Here is a 20,784-nt window from a genome sequence, read left to right on the forward strand (position 1 = left end):
GTCAGATGTGAGGTTGCACCCCACCCTCACTTTCGGGAGCCAGAGCTTAAATATGGCGCCTGACACCGTTGTTTTCCGTCGCCTTCTGTCTTAAGTGGAACGAGCAGAACTCCAACTATCAATTTTTACATTGTCGCAGAGAAAACAACGAATGACAAGAAAAGGCCGTTCCATAGCAACGGCTACGCTGTGCATTTCACCCTCAGGGGAAGCTAATGATATGCTCCAGGCGAGAATCAAACTAACCAACTTAACACTGTGATACGTACGCGCTTTCTACTTCTGTACTGGCACACATATGCTCAATCGTCTCTGGATCGTCAGTAAGTACGTCACATTACATATTTCTTTGATCACGCTGCTGTAAATTAAAGGGCAGTTTTTTCAATGGATGTCAGTTCTGCTTCTAGTTACGCTACATCGCCCTAGCAGCACCTACACACTGCGTTCAGATGTGCTCACCTCCGCCCTGGCGTAGAGCGCCTACAGCGTCATCGCCTTCGGCCTCTGGTGGCAGGAGGGTAGCCGACACATCGCGGCGTGAGTGAAACGCAGCGCAAGGCGGTGGTGGTGTAACGGTCAGCATGGTTGCTTCCCAAGCAGTTGATCCGGGTTCGACTCCCGGCCACCGCACGAAACGTAAATTTTTCTTCTAGGGATATTCCACGTAACGTAACGCGATCCTCGAACCTGAGAACTGTCGCGCTACGAATAGTTTTCCTTCGCCCCACGTCTCACTCCGTGTAGCCAGTGCGCTAGTCGCCGGATTTCGTTTCACAGCATCGTGTGTCTCCATGTGTCGACTTGTCTCGACTTTGCTCGGCTGACGCGAAAGCTGACGCTTGGAAACGGGCATATATGTAGAGGGCAGGCGCGAGAAACGACTGTGAGAGACCAAAAAACGACAAACACACGACAGAACCTTTCATTTTATTGTGGCCACAGATTCGCGCCTTAGTGTACCGAGAGGCAAGAGTGGCGTCAGCGTGCTGAACAGCATCATTAACGCTAAGCAGCAACGAAACCGAAGTAAAAAGGCAAAAGGAAAGAAGCTGAACGCAGGTCGAGCTCCCAGCTGGTCACCCACCCAACTACTAACCACACCCAACGGTTCTTAACTCCAATGAACAGCCGAGAACCGCTGCACTCAGTGTGCTACGGCCGCTAGCCACAACGCCGCCAAACGTGCAGGCATCTTGCTTCTTGTGCATATCACTTGGTATTTACCTGGCAGTGTCTCGCTGGAGGAAGCACTGTCTTTTACGAGAGAAAAATTAAATGGCACTTGCTGCGATCGAATACATGGCCTTTGTGTTCACACCACGACGCTCTAACCTACTCAGCTGACGAGCTATGCAATGGGGCCACGTCAGCAGTCCAGTACCCGGTCCACCGGCTCATCCACCTTCGTTACTGCCCTGCCAGTCATTTAAACACGTATCTGTTTTCGTTGACTTTTGCTTTCTTGACGTTGGACCCAAAAAGCACAACACAAAGAAAACGTAAACGCCGTGAGAATAGCCAAGACTCAGCAAACGAAAGTATGTTCGGCTACCGGGAACCGAATCCGGGCCGCCTGGCTGAAAGCCATGTCTCCTAACAGCTTTCCATTCCTTCTGACCGCCGGGCAATCAGACTTGCAGGGCAAGCTCCGTAACCACTGCCGTCTCTAATAATATCTCTCGAACCTGTTTGCGCGTAATTGACTTGCTTTCCCGCACGAAGGAAATGGCCAGTTTTGGAATATTTAAAATTCATTGTCAGATGTGGGGTTCGAACCCACGCTCCCGTTCGGGAACCAGAGCTTAAATCTGGCGCCTTAGACCGCTCGGCCAATCTGACTTGTGAGCGCAAACAAGCTGCTGCTGTCGTTCCTAGCAACATCTCCAGAGCCTTACTGCGAAATGTGCTTGTTTTTTCTTGTGTGAAGGAAATACGTTTTTTTAGAGTATTTTAGACGAGTTGTCAGATGTGAGGTTGCACCCCACCCTCACTTTCGGGAGCCAGAGCTTAAATATGGCGCCTGACACCGTTGTTTTCCGTCGCCTTCTGTCTTAAGTGGAACGAGCAGAACTCCAACTATCAATTTTTACATTGTCGCAGAGAAAACAACGAATGACAAGAAAAGGCCGTTCCATAGCAACGGCTACGCTGTGCATTTCACCCTCAGGGGAAGCTAATGATATGCTCCAGGCGAGAATCAAACTAACCAACTTAACACTGTGATACGTACGCGCTTTCTACTTCTGTACTGGCACACATATGCTCAATCGTCTCTGGATCGTCAGTAAGTACGTCACATTACATATTTCTTTGATCACGCTGCTGTAAATTAAAGGGCAGTTTTTTCAATGGATGTCAGTTCTGCTTCTAGTTACGCTACATCGCCCTAGCAGCACCTACACACTGCGTTCAGATGTGCTCACCTCCGCCCTGGCGTAGAGCGCCTACAGCGTCATCGCCTTCGGCCTCTGGTGGCAGGAGGGTAGCCGACACATCGCGGCGTGAGTGAAACGCAGCGCAAGGCGGTGGTGGTGTAACGGTCAGCATGGTTGCTTCCCAAGCAGTTGATCCGGGTTCGACTCCCGGCCACCGCACGAAACGTAAATTTTTCTTCTAGGGATATTCCACGTAACGTAACGCGATCCTCGAACCTGAGAACTGTCGCGCTACGAATAGTTTTCCTTCGCCCCACGTCTCACTCCGTGTAGCCAGTGCGCTAGTCGCCGGATTTCGTTTCACAGCATCGTGTGTCTCCATGTGTCGACTTGTCTCGACTTTGCTCGGCTGACGCGAAAGCTGACGCTTGGAAACGGGCATATATGTAGAGGGCAGGCGCGAGAAACGACTGTGAGAGACCAAAAAACGACAAACACACGACAGAACCTTTCATTTTATTGTGGCCACAGATTCGCGCCTTAGTGTACCGAGAGGCAAGAGTGGCGTCAGCGTGCTGAACAGCATCATTAACGCTAAGCAGCAACGAAACCGAAGTAAAAAGGCAAAAGGAAAGAAGCTGAACGCAGGTCGAGCTCCCAGCTGGTCACCCACCCAACTACTAACCACACCCAACGGTTCTTAACTCCAATGAACAGCCGAGAACCGCTGCACTCAGTGTGCTACGGCCGCTAGCCACAACGCCGCCAAACGTGCAGGCATCTTGCTTCTTGTGCATATCACTTGGTATTTACCTGGCAGTGTCTCGCTGGAGGAAGCACTGTCTTTTACGAGAGAAAAATTAAATGGCACTTGCTGCGATCGAATACATGGCCTTTGTGTTCACACCACGACGCTCTAACCTACTCAGCTGACGAGCTATGCAATGGGGCCACGTCAGCAGTCCAGTACCCGGTCCACCGGCTCATCCACCTTCGTTACTGCCCTGCCAGTCATTTAAACACGTATCTGTTTTCGTTGACTTTTGCTTTCTTGACGTTGGACCCAAAAAGCACAACACAAAGAAAACGTAAACGCCGTGAGAATAGCCAAGACTCAGCAAACGAAAGTATGTTCGGCTACCGGGAACCGAATCCGGGCCGCCTGGCTGAAAGCCATGTCTCCTAACAGCTTTCCATTCCTTCTGACCGCCGGGCAATCAGACTTGCAGGGCAAGCTCCGTAACCACTGCCGTCTCTAATAATATCTCTCGAACCTGTTTGCGCGTAATTGACTTGCTTTCCCGCACGAAGGAAATGGCCAGTTTTGGAATATTTAAAATTCATTGTCAGATGTGGGGTTCGAACCCACGCTCCCGTTCGGGAACCAGAGCTTAAATCTGGCGCCTTAGACCGCTCGGCCAATCTGACTTGTGAGCGCAAACAAGCTGCTGCTGTCGTTCCTAGCAACATCTCCAGAGCCTTACTGCGAAATGTGCTTGTTTTTTCTTGTGTGAAGGAAATACGTTTTTTTAGAGTATTTTAGACGAGTTGTCAGATGTGAGGTTGCACCCCACCCTCACTTTCGGGAGCCAGAGCTTAAATATGGCGCCTGACACCGTTGTTTTCCGTCGCCTTCTGTCTTAAGTGGAACGAGCAGAACTCCAACTATCAATTTTTACATTGTCGCAGAGAAAACAACGAATGACAAGAAAAGGCCGTTCCCTAGCAACGGCTACGCTGTGCATTTCACCCTCAGGGGAAGCTAATGATATGCTCCAGGCGAGAATCAAACTAACCAACTTAACACTGTGATACGTACGCGCTTTCTACTTCTGTACTGGCACACATATGCTCAATCGTCTCTGGATCGTCAGTAAGTACGTCACATTACATATTTCTTTGATCACGCTGCTGTAAATTAAAGGGCAGTTTTTTCAATGGATGTCAGTTCTGCTTCTAGTTACGCTACATCGCCCTAGCAGCACCTACACACTGCGTTCAGATGTGCTCACCTCCGCCCTGGCGTAGAGCGCCTACAGCGTCATCGCCTTCGGCCTCTGGTGGCAGGAGGGTAGCCGACACATCGCGGCGTGAGTGAAACGCAGCGCAAGGCGGTGGTGGTGTAACGGTCAGCATGGTTGCTTCCCAAGCAGTTGATCCGGGTTCGACTCCCGGCCACCGCACGAAACGTAAATTTTTCTTCTAGGGATATTCCACGTAACGTAACGCGATCCTCGAACCTGAGAACTGTCGCGCTACGAATAGTTTTCCTTCGCCCCACGTCTCACTCCGTGTAGCCAGTGCGCTAGTCGCCGGATTTCGTTTCACAGCATCGTGTGTCTCCATGTGTCGACTTGTCTCGACTTTGCTCGGCTGACGCGAAAGCTGACGCTTGGAAACGGGCATATATGTAGAGGGCAGGCGCGAGAAACGACTGTGAGAGACCAAAAAACGACAAACACACGACAGAACCTTTCATTTTATTGTGGCCACAGATTCGCGCCTTAGTGTACCGAGAGGCAAGAGTGGCGTCAGCGTGCTGAACAGCATCATTAACGCTAAGCAGCAACGAAACCGAAGTAAAAAGGCAAAAGGAAAGAAGCTGAACGCAGGTCGAGCTCCCAGCTGGTCACCCACCCAACTACTAACCACACCCAACGGTTCTTAACTCCAATGAACAGCCGAGAACCGCTGCACTCAGTGTGCTACGGCCGCTAGCCACAACGCCGCCAAACGTGCAGGCATCTTGCTTCTTGTGCATATCACTTGGTATTTACCTGGCAGTGTCTCGCTGGAGGAAGCACTGTCTTTTACGAGAGAAAAATTAAATGGCACTTGCTGCGATCGAATACATGGCCTTTGTGTTCACACCACGACGCTCTAACCTACTCAGCTGACGAGCTATGCAATGGGGCCACGTCAGCAGTCCAGTACCCGGTCCACCGGCTCATCCACCTTCGTTACTGCCCTGCCAGTCATTTAAACACGTATCTGTTTTCGTTGACTTTTGCTTTCTTGACGTTGGACCCAAAAAGCACAACACAAAGAAAACGTAAACGCCGTGAGAATAGCCAAGACTCAGCAAACGAAAGTATGTTCGGCTACCGGGAACCGAATCCGGGCCGCCTGGCTGAAAGCCATGTCTCCTAACAGCTTTCCATTCCTTCTGACCGCCGGGCAATCAGACTTGCAGGGCAAGCTCCGTAACCACTGCCGTCTCTAATAATATCTCTCGAACCTGTTTGCGCGTAATTGACTTGCTTTCCCGCACGAAGGAAATGGCCAGTTTTGGAATATTTAAAATTCATTGTCAGATGTGGGGTTCGAACCCACGCTCCCGTTCGGGAACCAGAGCTTAAATCTGGCGCCTTAGACCGCTCGGCCAATCTGACTTGTGAGCGCAAACAAGCTGCTGCTGTCGTTCCTAGCAACATCTCCAGAGCCTTACTGCGAAATGTGCTTGTTTTTTCTTGTGTGAAGGAAATACGTTTTTTTAGAGTATTTTAGACGAGTTGTCAGATGTGAGGTTGCACCCCACCCTCACTTTCGGGAGCCAGAGCTTAAATATGGCGCCTGACACCGTTGTTTTCCGTCGCCTTCTGTCTTAAGTGGAACGAGCAGAACTCCAACTATCAATTTTTACATTGTCGCAGAGAAAACAACGAATGACAAGAAAAGGCCGTTCCCTAGCAACGGCTACGCTGTGCATTTCACCCTCAGGGGAAGCTAATGATATGCTCCAGGCGAGAATCAAACTAACCAACTTAACACTGTGATACGTACGCGCTTTCTACTTCTGTACTGGCACACATATGCTCAATCGTCTCTGGATCGTCAGTAAGTACGTCACATTACATATTTCTTTGATCACGCTGCTGTAAATTAAAGGGCAGTTTTTTCAATGGATGTCAGTTCTGCTTCTAGTTACGCTACATCGCCCTAGCAGCACCTACACACTGCGTTCAGATGTGCTCACCTCCGCCCTGGCGTAGAGCGCCTACAGCGTCATCGCCTTCGGCCTCTGGTGGCAGGAGGGTAGCCGACACATCGCGGCGTGAGTGAAACGCAGCGCAAGGCGGTGGTGGTGTAACGGTCAGCATGGTTGCTTCCCAAGCAGTTGATCCGGGTTCGACTCCCGGCCACCGCACGAAACGTAAATTTTTCTTCTAGGGATATTCCACGTAACGTAACGCGATCCTCGAACCTGAGAACTGTCGCGCTACGAATAGTTTTCCTTCGCCCCACGTCTCACTCCGTGTAGCCAGTGCGCTAGTCGCCGGATTTCGTTTCACAGCATCGTGTGTCTCCATGTGTCGACTTGTCTCGACTTTGCTCGGCTGACGCGAAAGCTGACGCTTGGAAACGGGCATATATGTAGAGGGCAGGCGCGAGAAACGACTGTGAGAGACCAAAAAACGACAAACACACGACAGAACCTTTCATTTTATTGTGGCCACAGATTCGCGCCTTAGTGTACCGAGAGGCAAGAGTGGCGTCAGCGTGCTGAACAGCATCATTAACGCTAAGCAGCAACGAAACCGAAGTAAAAAGGCAAAAGGAAAGAAGCTGAACGCAGGTCGAGCTCCCAGCTGGTCACCCACCCAACTACTAACCACACCCAACGGTTCTTAACTCCAATGAACAGCCGAGAACCGCTGCACTCAGTGTGCTACGGCCGCTAGCCACAACGCCGCCAAACGTGCAGGCATCTTGCTTCTTGTGCATATCACTTGGTATTTACCTGGCAGTGTCTCGCTGGAGGAAGCACTGTCTTTTACGAGAGAAAAATTAAATGGCACTTGCTGCGATCGAATACATGGCCTTTGTGTTCACACCACGACGCTCTAACCTACTCAGCTGACGAGCTATGCAATGGGGCCACGTCAGCAGTCCAGTACCCGGTCCACCGGCTCATCCACCTTCGTTACTGCCCTGCCAGTCATTTAAACACGTATCTGTTTTCGTTGACTTTTGCTTTCTTGACGTTGGACCCAAAAAGCACAACACAAAGAAAACGTAAACGCCGTGAGAATAGCCAAGACTCAGCAAACGAAAGTATGTTCGGCTACCGGGAACCGAATCCGGGCCGCCTGGCTGAAAGCCATGTCTCCTAACAGCTTTCCATTCCTTCTGACCGCCGGGCAATCAGACTTGCAGGGCAAGCTCCGTAACCACTGCCGTCTCTAATAATATCTCTCGAACCTGTTTGCGCGTAATTGACTTGCTTTCCCGCACGAAGGAAATGGCCAGTTTTGGAATATTTAAAATTCATTGTCAGATGTGGGGTTCGAACCCACGCTCCCGTTCGGGAACCAGAGCTTAAATCTGGCGCCTTAGACCGCTCGGCCAATCTGACTTGTGAGCGCAAACAAGCTGCTGCTGTCGTTCCTAGCAACATCTCCAGAGCCTTACTGCGAAATGTGCTTGTTTTTTCTTGTGTGAAGGAAATACGTTTTTTTAGAGTATTTTAGACGAGTTGTCAGATGTGAGGTTGCACCCCACCCTCACTTTCGGGAGCCAGAGCTTAAATATGGCGCCTGACACCGTTGTTTTCCGTCGCCTTCTGTCTTAAGTGGAACGAGCAGAACTCCAACTATCAATTTTTACATTGTCGCAGAGAAAACAACGAATGACAAGAAAAGGCCGTTCCCTAGCAACGGCTACGCTGTGCATTTCACCCTCAGGGGAAGCTAATGATATGCTCCAGGCGAGAATCAAACTAACCAACTTAACACTGTGATACGTACGCGCTTTCTACTTCTGTACTGGCACACATATGCTCAATCGTCTCTGGATCGTCAGTAAGTACGTCACATTACATATTTCTTTGATCACGCTGCTGTAAATTAAAGGGCAGTTTTTTCAATGGATGTCAGTTCTGCTTCTAGTTACGCTACATCGCCCTAGCAGCACCTACACACTGCGTTCAGATGTGCTCACCTCCGCCCTGGCGTAGAGCGCCTACAGCGTCATCGCCTTCGGCCTCTGGTGGCAGGAGGGTAGCCGACACATCGCGGCGTGAGTGAAACGCAGCGCAAGGCGGTGGTGGTGTAACGGTCAGCATGGTTGCTTCCCAAGCAGTTGATCCGGGTTCGACTCCCGGCCACCGCACGAAACGTAAATTTTTCTTCTAGGGATATTCCACGTAACGTAACGCGATCCTCGAACCTGAGAACTGTCGCGCTACGAATAGTTTTCCTTCGCCCCACGTCTCACTCCGTGTAGCCAGTGCGCTAGTCGCCGGATTTCGTTTCACAGCATCGTGTGTCTCCATGTGTCGACTTGTCTCGACTTTGCTCGGCTGACGCGAAAGCTGACGCTTGGAAACGGGCATATATGTAGAGGGCAGGCGCGAGAAACGACTGTGAGAGACCAAAAAACGACAAACACACGACAGAACCTTTCATTTTATTGTGGCCACAGATTCGCGCCTTAGTGTACCGAGAGGCAAGAGTGGCGTCAGCGTGCTGAACAGCATCATTAACGCTAAGCAGCAACGAAACCGAAGTAAAAAGGCAAAAGGAAAGAAGCTGAACGCAGGTCGAGCTCCCAGCTGGTCACCCACCCAACTACTAACCACACCCAACGGTTCTTAACTCCAATGAACAGCCGAGAACCGCTGCACTCAGTGTGCTACGGCCGCTAGCCACAACGCCGCCAAACGTGCAGGCATCTTGCTTCTTGTGCATATCACTTGGTATTTACCTGGCAGTGTCTCGCTGGAGGAAGCACTGTCTTTTACGAGAGAAAAATTAAATGGCACTTGCTGCGATCGAATACATGGCCTTTGTGTTCACACCACGACGCTCTAACCTACTCAGCTGACGAGCTATGCAATGGGGCCACGTCAGCAGTCCAGTACCCGGTCCACCGGCTCATCCACCTTCGTTACTGCCCTGCCAGTCATTTAAACACGTATCTGTTTTCGTTGACTTTTGCTTTCTTGACGTTGGACCCAAAAAGCACAACACAAAGAAAACGTAAACGCCGTGAGAATAGCCAAGACTCAGCAAACGAAAGTATGTTCGGCTACCGGGAACCGAATCCGGGCCGCCTGGCTGAAAGCCATGTCTCCTAACAGCTTTCCATTCCTTCTGACCGCCGGGCAATCAGACTTGCAGGGCAAGCTCCGTAACCACTGCCGTCTCTAATAATATCTCTCGAACCTGTTTGCGCGTAATTGACTTGCTTTCCCGCACGAAGGAAATGGCCAGTTTTGGAATATTTAAAATTCATTGTCAGATGTGGGGTTCGAACCCACGCTCCCGTTCGGGAACCAGAGCTTAAATCTGGCGCCTTAGACCGCTCGGCCAATCTGACTTGTGAGCGCAAACAAGCTGCTGCTGTCGTTCCTAGCAACATCTCCAGAGCCTTACTGCGAAATGTGCTTGTTTTTTCTTGTGTGAAGGAAATACGTTTTTTTAGAGTATTTTAGACGAGTTGTCAGATGTGAGGTTGCACCCCACCCTCACTTTCGGGAGCCAGAGCTTAAATATGGCGCCTGACACCGTTGTTTTCCGTCGCCTTCTGTCTTAAGTGGAACGAGCAGAACTCCAACTATCAATTTTTACATTGTCGCAGAGAAAACAACGAATGACAAGAAAAGGCCGTTCCCTAGCAACGGCTACGCTGTGCATTTCACCCTCAGGGGAAGCTAATGATATGCTCCAGGCGAGAATCAAACTAACCAACTTAACACTGTGATACGTACGCGCTTTCTACTTCTGTACTGGCACACATATGCTCAATCGTCTCTGGATCGTCAGTAAGTACGTCACATTACATATTTCTTTGATCACGCTGCTGTAAATTAAAGGGCAGTTTTTTCAATGGATGTCAGTTCTGCTTCTAGTTACGCTACATCGCCCTAGCAGCACCTACACACTGCGTTCAGATGTGCTCACCTCCGCCCTGGCGTAGAGCGCCTACAGCGTCATCGCCTTCGGCCTCTGGTGGCAGGAGGGTAGCCGACACATCGCGGCGTGAGTGAAACGCAGCGCAAGGCGGTGGTGGTGTAACGGTCAGCATGGTTGCTTCCCAAGCAGTTGATCCGGGTTCGACTCCCGGCCACCGCACGAAACGTAAATTTTTCTTCTAGGGATATTCCACGTAACGTAACGCGATCCTCGAACCTGAGAACTGTCGCGCTACGAATAGTTTTCCTTCGCCCCACGTCTCACTCCGTGTAGCCAGTGCGCTAGTCGCCGGATTTCGTTTCACAGCATCGTGTGTCTCCATGTGTCGACTTGTCTCGACTTTGCTCGGCTGACGCGAAAGCTGACGCTTGGAAACGGGCATATATGTAGAGGGCAGGCGCGAGAAACGACTGTGAGAGACCAAAAAACGACAAACACACGACAGAACCTTTCATTTTATTGTGGCCACAGATTCGCGCCTTAGTGTACCGAGAGGCAAGAGTGGCGTCAGCGTGCTGAACAGCATCATTAACGCTAAGCAGCAACGAAACCGAAGTAAAAAGGCAAAAGGAAAGAAGCTGAACGCAGGTCGAGCTCCCAGCTGGTCACCCACCCAACTACTAACCACACCCAACGGTTCTTAACTCCAATGAACAGCCGAGAACCGCTGCACTCAGTGTGCTACGGCCGCTAGCCACAACGCCGCCAAACGTGCAGGCATCTTGCTTCTTGTGCATATCACTTGGTATTTACCTGGCAGTGTCTCGCTGGAGGAAGCACTGTCTTTTACGAGAGAAAAATTAAATGGCACTTGCTGCGATCGAATACATGGCCTTTGTGTTCACACCACGACGCTCTAACCTACTCAGCTGACGAGCTATGCAATGGGGCCACGTCAGCAGTCCAGTACCCGGTCCACCGGCTCATCCACCTTCGTTACTGCCCTGCCAGTCATTTAAACACGTATCTGTTTTCGTTGACTTTTGCTTTCTTGACGTTGGACCCAAAAAGCACAACACAAAGAAAACGTAAACGCCGTGAGAATAGCCAAGACTCAGCAAACGAAAGTATGTTCGGCTACCGGGAACCGAATCCGGGCCGCCTGGCTGAAAGCCATGTCTCCTAACAGCTTTCCATTCCTTCTGACCGCCGGGCAATCAGACTTGCAGGGCAAGCTCCGTAACCACTGCCGTCTCTAATAATATCTCTCGAACCTGTTTGCGCGTAATTGACTTGCTTTCCCGCACGAAGGAAATGGCCAGTTTTGGAATATTTAAAATTCATTGTCAGATGTGGGGTTCGAACCCACGCTCCCGTTCGGGAACCAGAGCTTAAATCTGGCGCCTTAGACCACTCGGCCAATCTGACTTGTGAGCGCAAACAAGCTGCTGCTGTCGTTCCTAGCAACATCTCCAGAGCCTTACTGCGAAATGTGCTTGTTTTTTCTTGTGTGAAGGAAATACGTTTTTTTAGAGTATTTTAGACGAGTTGTCAGATGTGAGGTTGCACCCCACCCTCACTTTCGGGAGCCAGAGCTTAAATATGGCGCCTGACACCGTTGTTTTCCGTCGCCTTCTGTCTTAAGTGGAACGAGCAGAACTCCAACTATCAATTTTTACATTGTCGCAGAGAAAACAACGAATGACAAGAAAAGGCCGTTCCCTAGCAACGGCTACGCTGTGCATTTCACCCTCAGGGGAAGCTAATGATATGCTCCAGGCGAGAATCAAACTAACCAACTTAACACTGTGATACGTACGCGCTTTCTACTTCTGTACTGGCACACATATGCTCAATCGTCTCTGGATCGTCAGTAAGTACGTCACATTACATATTTCTTTGATCACGCTGCTGTAAATTAAAGGGCAGTTTTTTCAATGGATGTCAGTTCTGCTTCTAGTTACGCTACATCGCCCTAGCAGCACCTACACACTGCGTTCAGATGTGCTCACCTCCGCCCTGGCGTAGAGCGCCTACAGCGTCATCGCCTTCGGCCTCTGGTGGCAGGAGGGTAGCCGACACATCGCGGCGTGAGTGAAACGCAGCGCAAGGCGGTGGTGGTGTAACGGTCAGCATGGTTGCTTCCCAAGCAGTTGATCCGGGTTCGACTCCCGGCCACCGCACGAAACGTAAATTTTTCTTCTAGGGATATTCCACGTAACGTAACGCGATCCTCGAACCTGAGAACTGTCGCGCTACGAATAGTTTTCCTTCGCCCCACGTCTCACTCCGTGTAGCCAGTGCGCTAGTCGCCGGATTTCGTTTCACAGCATCGTGTGTCTCCATGTGTCGACTTGTCTCGACTTTGCTCGGCTGACGCGAAAGCTGACGCTTGGAAACGGGCATATATGTAGAGGGCAGGCGCGAGAAACGACTGTGAGAGACCAAAAAACGACAAACACACGACAGAACCTTTCATTTTATTGTGGCCACAGATTCGCGCCTTAGTGTACCGAGAGGCAAGAGTGGCGTCAGCGTGCTGAACAGCATCATTAACGCTAAGCAGCAACGAAACCGAAGTAAAAAGGCAAAAGGAAAGAAGCTGAACGCAGGTCGAGCTCCCAGCTGGTCACCCACCCAACTACTAACCACACCCAACGGTTCTTAACTCCAATGAACAGCCGAGAACCGCTGCACTCAGTGTGCTACGGCCGCTAGCCACAACGCCGCCAAACGTGCAGGCATCTTGCTTCTTGTGCATATCACTTGGTATTTACCTGGCAGTGTCTCGCTGGAGGAAGCACTGTCTTTTACGAGAGAAAAATTAAATGGCACTTGCTGCGATCGAATACATGGCCTTTGTGTTCACACCACGACGCTCTAACCTACTCAGCTGACGAGCTATGCAATGGGGCCACGTCAGCAGTCCAGTACCCGGTCCACCGGCTCATCCACCTTCGTTACTGCCCTGCCAGTCATTTAAACACGTATCTGTTTTCGTTGACTTTTGCTTTCTTGACGTTGGACCCAAAAAGCACAACACAAAGAAAACGTAAACGCCGTGAGAATAGCCAAGACTCAGCAAACGAAAGTATGTTCGGCTACCGGGAACCGAATCCGGGCCGCCTGGCTGAAAGCCATGTCTCCTAACAGCTTTCCATTCCTTCTGACCGCCGGGCAATCAGACTTGCAGGGCAAGCTCCGTAACCACTGCCGTCTCTAATAATATCTCTCGAACCTGTTTGCGCGTAATTGACTTGCTTTCCCGCACGAAGGAAATGGCCAGTTTTGGAATATTTAAAATTCATTGTCAGATGTGGGGTTCGAACCCACGCTCCCGTTCGGGAACCAGAGCTTAAATCTGGCGCCTTAGACCGCTCGGCCAATCTGACTTGTGAGCGCAAACAAGCTGCTGCTGTCGTTCCTAGCAACATCTCCAGAGCCTTACTGCGAAATGTGCTTGTTTTTTCTTGTGTGAAGGAAATACGTTTTTTTAGAGTATTTTAGACGAGTTGTCAGATGTGAGGTTGCACCCCACCCTCACTTTCGGGAGCCAGAGCTTAAATATGGCGCCTGACACCGTTGTTTTCCGTCGCCTTCTGTCTTAAGTGGAACGAGCAGAACTCCAACTATCAATTTTTACATTGTCGCAGAGAAAACAACGAATGACAAGAAAAGGCCGTTCCCTAGCAACGGCTACGCTGTGCATTTCACCCTCAGGGGAAGCTAATGATATGCTCCAGGCGAGAATCAAACTAACCAACTTAACACTGTGATACGTACGCGCTTTCTACTTCTGTACTGGCACACATATGCTCAATCGTCTCTGGATCGTCAGTAAGTACGTCACATTACATATTTCTTTGATCACGCTGCTGTAAATTAAAGGGCAGTTTTTTCAATGGATGTCAGTTCTGCTTCTAGTTACGCTACATCGCCCTAGCAGCACCTACACACTGCGTTCAGATGTGCTCACCTCCGCCCTGGCGTAGAGCGCCTACAGCGTCATCGCCTTCGGCCTCTGGTGGCAGGAGGGTAGCCGACACATCGCGGCGTGAGTGAAACGCAGCGCAAGGCGGTGGTGGTGTAACGGTCAGCATGGTTGCTTCCCAAGCAGTTGATCCGGGTTCGACTCCCGGCCACCGCACGAAACGTAAATTTTTCTTCTAGGGATATTCCACGTAACGTAACGCGATCCTCGAACCTGAGAACTGTCGCGCTACGAATAGTTTTCCTTCGCCCCACGTCTCACTCCGTGTAGCCAGTGCGCTAGTCGCCGGATTTCGTTTCACAGCATCGTGTGTCTCCATGTGTCGACTTGTCTCGACTTTGCTCGGCTGACGCGAAAGCTGACGCTTGGAAACGGGCATATATGTAGAGGGCAGGCGCGAGAAACGACTGTGAGAGACCAAAAAACGACAAACACACGACAGAACCTTTCATTTTATTGTGGCCACAGATTCGCGCCTTAGTGTACCGAGAGGCAAGAGTGGCGTCAGCGTGCTGAACAGCATCATTAACGCTAAGCAGCAACGAAACCGAAGTAAAAAGGCAAAAGGAAAGAAGCTGAACGCAGGTCGAGCTCCCAGCTGGTCACCCACCCAACTACTAACCACACCCAACGGTTCTTAACTCCAATGAACAGCCGAGAACCGCTGCACTCAGTGTGCTACGGCCGCTAGCCACAACGCCGCCAAACGTGCAGGCATCTTGCTTCTTGTGCATATCACTTGGTATTTACCTGGCAGTGTCTCGCTGGAGGAAGCACTGTCTTTTACGAGAGAAAAATTAAATGGCACTTGCTGCGATCGAATACATGGCCTTTGTGTTCACACCACGACGCTCTAACCTACTCAGCTGACGAGCTATGCAATGGGGCCACGTCAGCAGTCCAGTACCCGGTCCACCGGCTCATCCACCTTCGTTACTGCCCTGCCAGTCATTTAAACACGTATCTGTTTTCGTTGACTTTTGCTTTCTTGACGTTGGACCCAAAAAGCACAACACAAAGAAAACGTAAACGCCGTGAGAATAGCCAAGACTCAGCAAACGAAAGTATGTTCGGCTACCGGGAACCGAATCCGGGCCGCCTGGCTGAAAGCCATGTCTCCTAACAGCTTTCCATTCCTTCTGACCGCCGGGCAATCAGACTTGCAGGGCAAGCTCCGTAACCACTGCCGTCTCTAATAATATCTCTCGAACCTGTTTGCGCGTAATTGACTTGCTTTCCCGCACGAAGGAAATGGCCAGTTTTGGAATATTTAAAATTCATTGTCAGATGTGGGGTTCGAACCCACGCTCCCGTTCGGGAACCAGAGCTTAAATCTGGCGCCTTAGACCGCTCGGCCAATCTGACTTGTGAGCGCAAACAAGCTGCTGCTGTCGTTCCTAGCAACATCTCCAGAGCCTTACTGCGAAATGTGCTTGTTTTTTCTTGTGTGAAGGAAATACGTTTTTTTAGAGTATTTTAGACGAGTTGTCAGATGTGAGGTTGCACCCCACCCTCACTTTCGGGAGCCAGAGCTTAAATATGGCGCCTGACACCGTTGTTTTCCGTCGCCTTCTGTCTTAAGTGGAACGAGCAGAACTCCAACTATCAATTTTTACATTGTCGCAGAGAAAACAACGAATGACAAGAAAAGGCCGTTCCCTAGCAACGGCTACGCTGTGCATTTCACCCTCAGGGGAAGCTAATGATATGCTCCAGGCGAGAATCAAACTAACCAACTTAACACTGTGATACGTACGCGCTTTCTACTTCTGTACTGGCACACATATGCTCAATCGTCTCTGGATCGTCAGTAAGTACGTCACATTACATATTTCTTTGATCACGCTGCTGTAAATTAAAGGGCAGTTTTTTCAATGGATGTCAGTTCTGCTTCTAGTTACGCTACATCGCCCTAGCAGCACCTACACACTGCGTTCAGATGTGCTCACCTCCGCCCTGGCGTAGAGCGCCTACAGCGTCATCGCCTTCGGCCTCTGGTGGCAGGAGGGTAGCCGACACATCGCGGCGTGAGTGAAACGCAGCGCAAGGCGGTGGTGGTGTAACGGTCAGCATGGTTGCTTCCCAAGCAGTTGATCCGGGTTCGACTCCCGGCCACCGCACGAAACGTAAATTTTTCTTCTAGGGATATTCCACGTAACGTAACGCGATCCTCGAACCTGAGAACTGTCGCGCTACGAATAGTTTTCCTTCGCCCCACGTCTCACTCCGTGTAGCCAGTGCGCTAGTCGCCGGATTTCGTTTCACAGCATCGTGTGTCTCCATGTGTCGACTTGTCTCGACTTTGCTCGGCTGACGCGAAAGCTGACGCTTGGAAACGGGCATATATGTAGAGGGCAGGCGCGAGAAACGACTGTGAGAGACCAAAAAACGACAAACACACGACAGAACCTTTCATTTTATTGTGGCCACAGATTCGCGCCTTAGTGTACCGAGAGGCAAGAGTGGCGTCAGCGTGCTGAACAGCATCATTAACGCTAAGCAGCAACGAAACCGAAGTAAAAAGGCAAAAGGAAAGAAGCTGAACGCAGGTCGAGCTCCCAGCTGGTCACCCACCCAACTACTAACCACACCCAACGGTTCTTAACTCCAATGAACAGCCGAGAACCGCTGCACTCAGTGTGCTACGGCCGCTAGCCACAACGCCGCCAAACGTGCAGGCATCTTGCTTCTTGTGCATATCACTTGGTATTTACCTGGCAGTGTCTCGCTGGAGGAAGCACTGTCTTTTACGAGAGAAAAATTAAATGGCACTTGCTGCGATCGAATACATGGCCTTTGTGTTCACACCACGACGCTCTAACCTACTCAGCTGACGAGCTATGCAATGGGGCCACGTCAGCAGTCCAGTACCCGGTCCACCGGCTCATCCACCTTCGTTACTGCCCTGCCAGTCATTTAAACACGTATCTGTTTTCGTTGACTTTTGCTTTCTTGACGTTGGACCCAAAAAGCACAACACAAAGAAAACGTAAACGCCGTGAGAATAGCCAAGACTCAGCAAACGAAAGTATGTTCGGCTACCGGGAACCGAATCCGGGCCGCCTGGCTGAAAGCCATGTCTCCTAACAGCTTTCCATTCCTTCTGACCGCCGGGCAATCAGACTTGCAGGGCAAGCTCCGTAACCACTGCCGTCTCTAATAATATCTCTCGAACCTGTTTGCGCGTAATTGACTTGCTTTCCCGCACGAAGGAAATGGCCAGTTAAGGAATATTTAAAATTCATTGTCAGATGTGGGGTTCGAACCCACGCTCCCGTTCGGGAACCAGAGCTTAAATCTGGCGCCTTAGACCGCTCGGCCAATCTGACTTGTGAGCGCAAACAAGCTGCTGCTGTCGTTCCTAGCAACATCTCCAGAGCCTTACTGCGAAATGTGCTTGTTTTTTCTTGTGTGAAGGAAATACGTTTTTTTAGAGTATTTTAGACGAGTTGTCAGATGTGAGGTTGCACCCCACCCTCACTTTCGGGAGCCAGAGCTTAAATATGGCGCCTGACACCGTTGTTTTCCGTCGCCTTCTGTCTTAAGTGGAACGAGCAGAACTCCAACTATCAATTTTTACATTGTCGCAGAGAAAACAACGAATGACAAGAAAAGGCCGTTCCCTAGCAACGGCTACGCTGTGCATTTCACCCTCAGGGGAAGCTAATGATATGCTCCAGGCGAGAATCAAACTAACCAACTTAACACTGTGATACGTACGCGCTTTCTACTTCTGTACTGGCACACATATGCTCAATCGTCTCTGGATCGTCAGTAAGTACGTCACATTACATATTTCTTTGATCACGCTGCTGTAAATTAAAGGGCAGTTTTTTCAATGGATGTCAGTTCTGCTTCTAGTTACGCTACATCGCCCTAGCAGCACCTACACACTGCGTTCAGATGTGCTCACCTCCGCCCTGGCGTAGAGCGCCTACAGCGTCATCGCCTTCGGCCTCTGGTGGCAGGAGGGTAGCCGACACATCGCGGCGTGAGTGAAACGCAGCGCAAGGCGGTGGTGGTGTAACGGTCAGCATGGTTGCTTCCCAAGCAGTTGATCCGGGTTCGACTCCCGGCCACCGCACGAAACGTAAATTTTTCTTCTAGGGATATTCCACGTAACGTAACGCGATCCTCGAACCTGAGAACTGTCGCGCTACGAATAGTTTTCCTTCGCCCCACGTCTCACTCCGTGTAGCCAGTGCGCTAGTCGCCGGATTTCGTTTCACAGCATCGTGTGTCTCCATGTGTCGACTTGTCTCGACTTTGCTCGGCTGACGCGAAAGCTGACGCTTGGAAACGGGCATATATGTAGAGGGCAGGCGCGAGAAACGACTGTGAGAGACCAAAAAACGACAAACACACGACAGAACCTTTCATTTTATTGTGGCCACAGATTCGCGCCTTAGTGTACCGAGAGGCAAGAGTGGCGTCAGCGTGCTGAACAGCATCATTAACGCTAAGCAGCAACGAAACCGAAGTAAAAAGGCAAAAGGAAAGAAGCCAAACGCAGGTCGAGCTCCCAGCTGGTCACCCACCCAACTACTAACCACACCCAACGGTTATTAACTCCAATGAACAGCCGAGAACCGCTGCACTCAGTGTGCTACGGCCGCTAGCCACAACGCCGCCAAACGTGCAGGCATCTTGCTTCTTGTGCATATCACTTGGTATTTACCTGGCAGTGTCTCGCTGGAGGAAGCACTGTCTTTTACGAGAGAAAAATTAAATGGCACTTGCTGCGATCGAATACATGGCCTTTGTGTTCACACCACGACGCTCTAACCTACTCAGCTGACGAGCTATGCAATGGGGCCACGTCAGCAGTCCAGTACCCGGTCCACCGGCTCATCCACCTTCGTTACTGCCCTGCCAGTCATTTAAACACGTATCTGTTTTCGTTGACTTTTGCTTTCTTGACGTTGGACCCAAAAAGCACAACACAAAGAAAACGTAAACGCCGTGAGAATAGCCAAGACTCAGCAAACGAAAGTATGTTCGGCTACCGGGAACCGAATCCGGGCCGCCTGGCTGAAAGCCATGTCTCCTAACAGCTTTCCATTCCTTCTGACCGCCGGGCAAGCTCCGTAACCACTGCCGTCTCTAATAATATCTCTCGAACCTGTTTGCGCGTAATTGACTTGCTTTCCCGCACGAAGGAAATGGCCAGTTAAGGAATATTTAAAATTCATTGTCAGATGTGGGGTTCGAACCCACGCTCCCGTTCGGGAACCAGAGCTTAAATCTGGCGCCTTAGACCGCTCGGCCAATCTGACTTGTGAGCGCAAACAAGCTGCTGCTGTCGTTCCTAGCAACATCTCCAGAGCCTTACTGCGAAATGTGCTTGTTTTTTCTTGTGTGAAGGAAATACGTTTTTTTAGAGTATTTTAGACGAGTTGTCAGATGTGAGGTTGCACCCCACCCTCACTTTCGGGAGCCAGAGCTTAAATATGGCGCCTGACACCGTTGTTTTCCGTCGCCTTCTGTCTTAAGTGGAACGAGCAGAACTCCAACTATCAATTTTTACATTGTCGCAGAGAAAACAACGAATGACAAGAAAAGGCCGTTCCCTAGCAACGGCTACGCTGTGCATTTCACCCTCAGGGGAAGCTAATGATATGCTCCAGGCGAGAATCAAACTAACCAACTTAACACTGTGATACGTACGCGCTTTCTACTTCTGTACTGGCACACATATGCTCAATCGTCTCTGGATCGTCAGTAAGTACGTCACATTACATATTTCTTTGATCACGCTGCTGTAAATTAAAGGGCAGTTTTTTCAATGGATGTCAGTTCTGCTTCTAGTTACGCTACATCGCCCTAGCAGCACCTACACACTGCGTTCAGATGTGCTCACCTCCGCCCTGGCGTAGAGCGCCTACAGCGTCATCGCCTTCGGCCTCTGGTGGCAGGAGGGTAGCCGACACATCGCGGCGTGAGTGAAACGCAGCGCAAGGCGGTGGTGGTGTAACGGTCAGCATGGTTGCTTCCCAAGCAGTTGATCCGGGTTCGACTCCCGGCCACCGCACGAAACGTAAATTTTTCTTCTAGGGATATTCCACGTAACGTAACGCGATCCTCGAACCTGAGAACTGTCGCGCTACGAATAGTTTTCCTTCGCCCCACGTCTCACTCCGTGTAGCCAGTGCGCTAGTCGCCGGATTTCGTTTCACAGCATCGTGTGTCTCCATGTGTCGACTTGTCTCGACTTTGCTCGGCTGACGCGAAAGCTGACGCTTGGAAACGGGCATATATGTAGAGGGCAGGCGCGAGAAACGACTGTGAGAGACCAAAAAACGACAAACACACGACAGAACCTTTCATTTTATTGTGGCCACAGATTCGCGCCTTAGTGTACCGAGAGGCAAGAGTGGCGTCAGCGTGCTGAACAGCATCATTAACGCTAAGCAGCAACGAAACCGAAGTAAAAAGGCAAAAGGAAAGAAGCTGAACGCAGGTCGAGCTCCCAGCTGGTCACCCACCCAACTACTAACCACACCCAACGGTTCTTAACTCCAATGAACAGCCGAGAACCGCTGCACTCAGTGTGCTACGG

General features: G+C 50.5%; 21 non-coding genes across 21 annotated transcripts; 11 read left to right on the forward strand and 10 right to left on the reverse strand.

Annotated features, from left to right (window-relative positions):
* The first annotated feature begins 561 nt into the window (after positions 1-561).
* Trnag-ccc (transfer RNA glycine (anticodon CCC)) lies at positions 562-633 on the forward strand. The gene has a single exon. It is a non-coding gene; the product is annotated as a tRNA-Gly (tRNA).
* A 1,125-nt stretch (positions 634-1,758) lies between these two features.
* Trnal-uaa (transfer RNA leucine (anticodon UAA)) lies at positions 1,759-1,842 on the reverse strand. The gene has a single exon. It is a non-coding gene; the product is annotated as a tRNA-Leu (tRNA).
* A 683-nt stretch (positions 1,843-2,525) lies between these two features.
* On the forward strand, positions 2,526-2,597 carry Trnag-ccc (transfer RNA glycine (anticodon CCC)). Its single transcript has one exon. It is a non-coding gene; the product is annotated as a tRNA-Gly (tRNA).
* Positions 2,598-3,722: 1,125 nt separating this feature from the next.
* On the reverse strand, positions 3,723-3,806 carry Trnal-uaa (transfer RNA leucine (anticodon UAA)). Its single transcript has one exon. It is a non-coding gene; the product is annotated as a tRNA-Leu (tRNA).
* A 683-nt stretch (positions 3,807-4,489) lies between these two features.
* On the forward strand, positions 4,490-4,561 carry Trnag-ccc (transfer RNA glycine (anticodon CCC)). The gene has a single exon. It is a non-coding gene; the product is annotated as a tRNA-Gly (tRNA).
* A 1,125-nt stretch (positions 4,562-5,686) lies between these two features.
* Trnal-uaa (transfer RNA leucine (anticodon UAA)) lies at positions 5,687-5,770 on the reverse strand. The gene has a single exon. It is a non-coding gene; the product is annotated as a tRNA-Leu (tRNA).
* A 683-nt stretch (positions 5,771-6,453) lies between these two features.
* Positions 6,454-6,525, forward strand: Trnag-ccc (transfer RNA glycine (anticodon CCC)). Its single transcript has one exon. It is a non-coding gene; the product is annotated as a tRNA-Gly (tRNA).
* Positions 6,526-7,650: 1,125 nt separating this feature from the next.
* Trnal-uaa (transfer RNA leucine (anticodon UAA)) lies at positions 7,651-7,734 on the reverse strand. The gene has a single exon. It is a non-coding gene; the product is annotated as a tRNA-Leu (tRNA).
* Positions 7,735-8,417: 683 nt separating this feature from the next.
* Positions 8,418-8,489, forward strand: Trnag-ccc (transfer RNA glycine (anticodon CCC)). The gene has a single exon. It is a non-coding gene; the product is annotated as a tRNA-Gly (tRNA).
* A 1,125-nt stretch (positions 8,490-9,614) lies between these two features.
* On the reverse strand, positions 9,615-9,698 carry Trnal-uaa (transfer RNA leucine (anticodon UAA)). The gene has a single exon. It is a non-coding gene; the product is annotated as a tRNA-Leu (tRNA).
* Positions 9,699-10,381: 683 nt separating this feature from the next.
* Positions 10,382-10,453, forward strand: Trnag-ccc (transfer RNA glycine (anticodon CCC)). The gene has a single exon. It is a non-coding gene; the product is annotated as a tRNA-Gly (tRNA).
* Positions 10,454-11,578: 1,125 nt separating this feature from the next.
* Trnal-uaa (transfer RNA leucine (anticodon UAA)) lies at positions 11,579-11,662 on the reverse strand. The gene has a single exon. It is a non-coding gene; the product is annotated as a tRNA-Leu (tRNA).
* A 683-nt stretch (positions 11,663-12,345) lies between these two features.
* Positions 12,346-12,417, forward strand: Trnag-ccc (transfer RNA glycine (anticodon CCC)). The gene has a single exon. It is a non-coding gene; the product is annotated as a tRNA-Gly (tRNA).
* Positions 12,418-13,542: 1,125 nt separating this feature from the next.
* Positions 13,543-13,626, reverse strand: Trnal-uaa (transfer RNA leucine (anticodon UAA)). Its single transcript has one exon. It is a non-coding gene; the product is annotated as a tRNA-Leu (tRNA).
* A 683-nt stretch (positions 13,627-14,309) lies between these two features.
* Positions 14,310-14,381, forward strand: Trnag-ccc (transfer RNA glycine (anticodon CCC)). The gene has a single exon. It is a non-coding gene; the product is annotated as a tRNA-Gly (tRNA).
* Positions 14,382-15,506: 1,125 nt separating this feature from the next.
* Positions 15,507-15,590, reverse strand: Trnal-uaa (transfer RNA leucine (anticodon UAA)). Its single transcript has one exon. It is a non-coding gene; the product is annotated as a tRNA-Leu (tRNA).
* A 683-nt stretch (positions 15,591-16,273) lies between these two features.
* On the forward strand, positions 16,274-16,345 carry Trnag-ccc (transfer RNA glycine (anticodon CCC)). Its single transcript has one exon. It is a non-coding gene; the product is annotated as a tRNA-Gly (tRNA).
* A 1,125-nt stretch (positions 16,346-17,470) lies between these two features.
* Trnal-uaa (transfer RNA leucine (anticodon UAA)) lies at positions 17,471-17,554 on the reverse strand. The gene has a single exon. It is a non-coding gene; the product is annotated as a tRNA-Leu (tRNA).
* A 683-nt stretch (positions 17,555-18,237) lies between these two features.
* On the forward strand, positions 18,238-18,309 carry Trnag-ccc (transfer RNA glycine (anticodon CCC)). The gene has a single exon. It is a non-coding gene; the product is annotated as a tRNA-Gly (tRNA).
* A 1,108-nt stretch (positions 18,310-19,417) lies between these two features.
* On the reverse strand, positions 19,418-19,501 carry Trnal-uaa (transfer RNA leucine (anticodon UAA)). Its single transcript has one exon. It is a non-coding gene; the product is annotated as a tRNA-Leu (tRNA).
* Positions 19,502-20,184: 683 nt separating this feature from the next.
* On the forward strand, positions 20,185-20,256 carry Trnag-ccc (transfer RNA glycine (anticodon CCC)). Its single transcript has one exon. It is a non-coding gene; the product is annotated as a tRNA-Gly (tRNA).
* Positions 20,257-20,784: the final 528 nt, after the last annotated feature.

The sequence above is a fragment of the Schistocerca nitens genome, chromosome 2, assembly GCF_023898315.1.
Source record: "Schistocerca nitens isolate TAMUIC-IGC-003100 chromosome 2, iqSchNite1.1, whole genome shotgun sequence".
NCBI classification, from domain to species: Eukaryota; Metazoa; Arthropoda; class Insecta; order Orthoptera; family Acrididae; genus Schistocerca; species Schistocerca nitens.